Source organism: Lagopus muta, chromosome 1, assembly GCF_023343835.1.
Source record: "Lagopus muta isolate bLagMut1 chromosome 1, bLagMut1 primary, whole genome shotgun sequence".
Lineage (NCBI taxonomy): Eukaryota > Metazoa > Chordata > Aves > Galliformes > Phasianidae > Lagopus > Lagopus muta.
Genome location: NC_064433.1, coordinates 162,513,629 through 162,519,407, shown reverse-complemented (window position 1 = coordinate 162,519,407; position 5,779 = coordinate 162,513,629).

Genomic DNA, 5,779 nt, shown 5'->3' with positions numbered 1-5,779 from the left:
AGACGGAGTCAGCTGTCCTGGCTGTGTCCACTCCCACATTTTTGCCCAGCCCACTGATCCTGCGGAGTGAGATACAGAGAAGTCCTTGACCTTTTCCAACAACTGTTCAGACATAGCTAAAACACTGGTGTGCTATCAACATTGCTTTGGCTATTAGTCTAAAACTTGGTGCCGTACAGGCTGCTATGAAGAAAATGAATCTCTCTGTGCTCTGTGTGCTTTAGCATAGTTTCCAGGAAGATATGCTCCATAATGTTACCAGGCACAGAACTGAGACTGACTGGCCTGTATTTTCCAGGTCTTGCTTTCTTACCTTTTTAAAAATGAAGGAAACGGTTCCTCTTTTCCAGTCAATGGGAGCTTCACTGGACTGCTAATGCTTCTCAAATATAATAGATAGTAGCCTAGCAATTTGGTGGCTTATCACGTTCTGTCAGGAATTTCCTATGTGCGTTACCAAATCCATGGACTTTCAGGTTCTTTGGGTAGTATCTGACCTGATCTTCTCCTACTGTGGGCAGTTTTGTATTCTTCTATTCCTTGCCTTTGCTTTGTTCAGCTTGCCTAGAGTGCTTGTCATTGAACCAATTTTTCAACCAATTTCTTATCCATTGAGTGGTTCACCCATCAAATCCACATCCCTCCAATTTGGAGATAAGGATGTGGTGAGGGACCATGTCAGGGGCCTTGCTCAAGTCCACGTAAATGACATCGGTCGCCTTCCCCTCATCCACAAATGCTGACACACCATCATAGAAGGCCACCAGATTGGTCAAGCATGACCTTTCCCTGGTGAAGCCATGCTGGCTGTCTCAGATCACACACGCATTCCTCATGTGATCAAGCATGTCGTCCAGGAGGATCAGTTCCATGATCTTCCCAGGCACAGAATTGAGGCTCACCAGCCTGCAGTTCCCTGCATCCACCTTGCTCCCTTTCTTGTAAATAGGAATGATGTGACCCTTCCTCCAGTCATCTGGGACCTCACCTGACAGCCACAACTTTTCAAATATGATGGAGAGTGGCTCAGCAACCACTTCAGCCAGCTCCTTCAGAACCCTGGGATGTAACAACATCCGACCCCATAGTCTTGTATGCATTCAGTCTCATGAGTTGGTCTAGAATTTGCTCTGCCCTCATAATGGGGGGTGATTTACCACCTCGGTCTCCATGAGAAGTATGGAATCCTGGCCTCCAGTGAAGACCGAAGCAAAGAACTCATTCAGTACCTCACCCTTGTCTTCATCCACTGAAGCCAGTTCTCCTTTTACATTTACCAGAGGAGGTACACTCACTTTGACCTGTCTTTTCTGGCCAATGTGCTTGTAGAATATCTTCCTACTGTTTTTCACATCCCTCACCAAGTTCAGTTCTGCCTGCACCTTGGCTTTCCTGATCCGATGTCTGCAAATCTGGAAGCATCCCTGTATTCTTCCCAGGTGACATGCCCTTGTTTCCAGAGCTTGTACGTACCTTTCTTCACCCTCAGTGTGCCAGCATTCCATTTCAGCATTCCAGCCATAGGAGCCATCTCATGTCTCTGTGATGCCAGTAAGATCACAGTTCTGCAGGAGTGCACATCTGTGGCTTCCCCCATTTTTTAATTTTTTTGAAACTCATGCTGTGTGTGTTTGCATAGAGGTATTTAAATTGAAGTAATTATGTCCTCACAGAATGGATCTATGGCTAGCATCTGCAAAAAGTTTTATTCAGCAAATCTTAGATCTCTGGTATCAGTCTTAGGAAATACCTTACTTTTATAAGTTCCTATTTCTACCTAATGTGTGTATAGAAAGCCAGTGGTGAGAAAAGATATCTATAAATTATTTCTTTATGTTAGCTGAATTCCATTTTAGATATGTTCAAGGCTTCAATAGCAACAAAAGGGCAAGTCAGAAAGGAGAAAAGTTTACTGTTGCCTGCAGATGCAGTTTAGACTGAAAAAGCTTCTTCCCATGCATTTCAGCCCCTGGCTCAGCCACCAGCATTCCAGCCAGTCACTCAAAAGATGATCATTTAGTGTTGTCAGCATAAATAACTTCAGTTTCACAGGAATGGGGGACGATCTCTCCTAAGCACTCGCTGTTTTGACATGCTTTCAATAGCCCTGGTTACCAGTGAAATGATTAAAAGAAAGAAAAATAAATCCACTTCTGGAAGCACAGGTTTTGAAACTATGGCCATGACATTTAGATATATTATTGTAATGATATGACCATTGCTTCTCATTCCTGCAGTCAGCTTGTTGTGCTAATCTCAGAAAACACATACATTGTTTGTTTTCATAACTGAAGTAATTTATTCATCACGTTTGGTCTTTAATGACCAAATCTTTCTTCAGCAGAAAAACAAACGGTAGTACTTACTAACAATAATGATTTACTCCTTTTAGTACAGTTGTATGTACAAAGGTAAATCCTGAAACTGGATAGGAAGTGTCAAGATGACCTGCGCTGGCAAAATAAAAAGATTACACAGGTGAGGTCAAGTGAGTGCTGGTAACTACTCTGTGTCATCATTGATGTATAAGATTCAGAAAAGTAGACTAAAAGAAATAAATTAGCCTTATTACATTTTAGATATCATACAAAGCACACTGGCCCTTCTTATAAACAGACGAGTCTGTATTTGCAATTCTAGTATATGAAGTTTATCAGGTTGACAGATTTCTTGAGGACAGCTTTGTGTCACAACAATGAGAAGTCATAATAGTTTCTGAATCAGATGTGAGATTCAGAACAGGGAGAGACTAAGCCATCTTTCTGTCTGGCCTTTTGTTTTGGACTTACTCTGTACCAAACATAAGCCTGATCAGAAGACATCTGCTCAGAATCGGATTAAAGATTTATTTCTTTACAACTTTTTTTTTTCTTTTTTCTTTTTTCTTTCTTTTTTTTTTTTTTTCTCCTGAAAAGAAGAGTTCAGTATCAGGCAGGGATTAAAGAAGAAAAGAGTAAGGAGAAAAAAACAGGCAGTGACAGAAGAGGAGAGAAAGAGATGAAAAGATAATTTTGACAAACATTTCCAATTCATTTCTAAGGAGTGAGAAATATATTGTTCTTTGTGCACAGGTAATTTCACCTGCACAACATATTTCAATAGTGGATGTTACAGTTACAGTTACAATAGTTACATGAAAATATATACACTTTTATTTTTGTAGAAGTTTAGACTGCTTTCACATTAAAGTGATAAGATTCGCTTTGTATTTCTCTTTTATTTTTAGCGAAGTATGAGACTGGATTAAACTATTTAGTTCCTATTAGATTTTCTGAAATGTATTTTGATTTGTAACTTTGGCTTAAAATTATGTTTATTTCACAAAATGATTTAGTTTAATTTGGATTTTCTTTATTTGTATTTATTCTAAAGCTACTGGAGATTTGAATCAGTTAAAAATAGGTACTTCCATCATGCAACCGGGATAATTTCAGAGACATATTTCTGTAAAGCCGATAGCTCAAGTAGGATTTTGATACATTCACTCATTTTACACTCCACTTTATTTTACAAGGAGTCCAGTAAAAGTGAATGGACATGATTTCTCTATACTTTTCCTTTGGTGCTGAATAATAAATTACTCTGACAGTTTTATATGCCTGGCTCACAGAATTAGATAATTCAGTGTTTCATGGAAACCTGCTTGAGTGAAAATTAAATATGTCATTTTTTCTGTCCTGCTTTTCATTGATCTGGAAAACAAGTAGTTGCCGCCTCTCAGTATCTATCCTTTACATATTTGGAAATTGATATTATGGTCTAAACAAGCCTTCACTTTTCTAGATGAAAACAATTCCAGTTTCTTTAGTCTTTCCTCATAGATGTAATTTTATAAGCAGATGAGATTTCACCATCTAAGTATTCTAGAACTCTTAAGTTTGCTCAACCTCTCTAATCACTTCATGTTTTTCTTAAAAGAATTATAAACAAAGACAAAATTAGACTATTAATAGGTTTACATTCTTCATACCCTTCCAATGCAATTCAGAGCACCTATGTTTTCTTTTCTTTATCGTAGTATAAGGAAAAATATTTTCTGATGGCAGTGACTATTCTTCAAAATAAAAGCTTTGTGGAGATTTTAAATAATTCCCTGGTTTCAATTTAAGAATTTGTTATTGCAAAGGAAAGAGGAAATATTTGATTGCTTTATTTACAGTCATTTTCTTAACATACTTCAAAATGAGATTTGCTTTTTTGAACAACCTCATGTTTTTATTCAAGCTTGGATTAATTCAGCTTTATCTCTGCTGTAGGTTCCTACATTTGATTTCTCCTTAAATACAGCATTTTTCTTACCTTTGTATTTCCTCTAATCACTTTCAGCCCATTTCTCCAATTGATCACGGTCATTCTAAATTCTGATTCTATTCTGCATATATTTTATAATTCCATCAAGGTTGATTACGGCCACATACTTAAGTGTTTGTTTTGTTTTGTTTTGTTTCTTTATTTTTATCATTCAAGACATTAAATAATAAATAATATTTCTTTTTCCATGCAGGTTCATTGGATATGCAGTGTAATGCAGTGCTAGATACACATATCCCTACCAGCTTCAAATAAAGGATGTTCAGAATTACAACGCTATATATGGAAAGCAAATAATCAGCACTGGAGAGACTGAAAGTACCTGTAAATAGTACTGCATTAGTTTAGCTATCTTTGACTAAGACAGCACTGCATTCTGGAGTCGTGAAATATTGAAATATTGTATTTTTTTCTTTTCTTTTTTTTCCAGTTTGAAGGGAGGATTTTTGTGAGGGCATGGAGGAGAGTGTCTGTTCCTTTCAGGGAGCTTTTCTCCAATGCAACATGGTACAAAGAGGAAGAGAGGCACTGATGGGAAGCCTGGTCAGTCATCCTAATTTATGAGAATGTGGAAATGTTTATTTCAGCAAGATTGTCTGATTGAGGACATCTATGATTGGAGACAAGAAACAAACCTCCCAGTCACACTAACTGATATCATAATATAGGTTCCACTTCCAGAAAATATGAATCTTGCATACAGTATGAACTAAGGAGCCACAGATTGGGAGGGTGCCGGAAAACTCAGACTGGTAGGGTTGTGCAGGGAGAAGTAGGAGCAGGATGGAGCTAAGAAAGTAGGTAGATTGAAAAGGGTATAAAAGGATCAATTGTATATAATATCATAGAATTATGGAATGACTGATGTTGTAATAACCCTTTGCCATGGTCAAAGTTTCTGATCACAAGGTCAGGTTGCCCAGGACCCTAACCTAGATGAACACCTCCAGAGTGGGGGCATCCACAGCTTCTCTGGGCAGCTTGTTCCAGTACTTCACAACCCTCTGTGTAAAAATTTTCTCAATAACATTTAACATAAATTTTCCCTCTTTCAGTATAAATTCATTTCCCGTTTTCCTATTACTATTAGATCTTGTAAAAAGTCAGTCTTCTCCCACTTATAAACCCTTTTCAAGTACAGGAAGGCAACAATTTGGTCTCTCTAGAGCCCAGGCCAACTTCCCCAACCTTTCTTTATAAGAGAGGTATCCCAGCCCTTCAAGCATCTTTGGGGCCCTTCTGTGGACTTGCTCCAACACCTTCACATCCTTTTAGTGCTGGAGGCCCCAGGCCTGGATGCAGTACTCCAGAGAGGGCTTCACAGGAGCAAAGAGAGACAATTGCCTCGCTCTTCCTATTGGCACCCCTCTTCTGATGCAGCCTAGAATACTGTTGGCCTTCCAGCCTGCAAGTGCAAACTGCTGTCTCATGGAAAGCTTTTTGTTTATCAAGACCAACAAATCGTTCT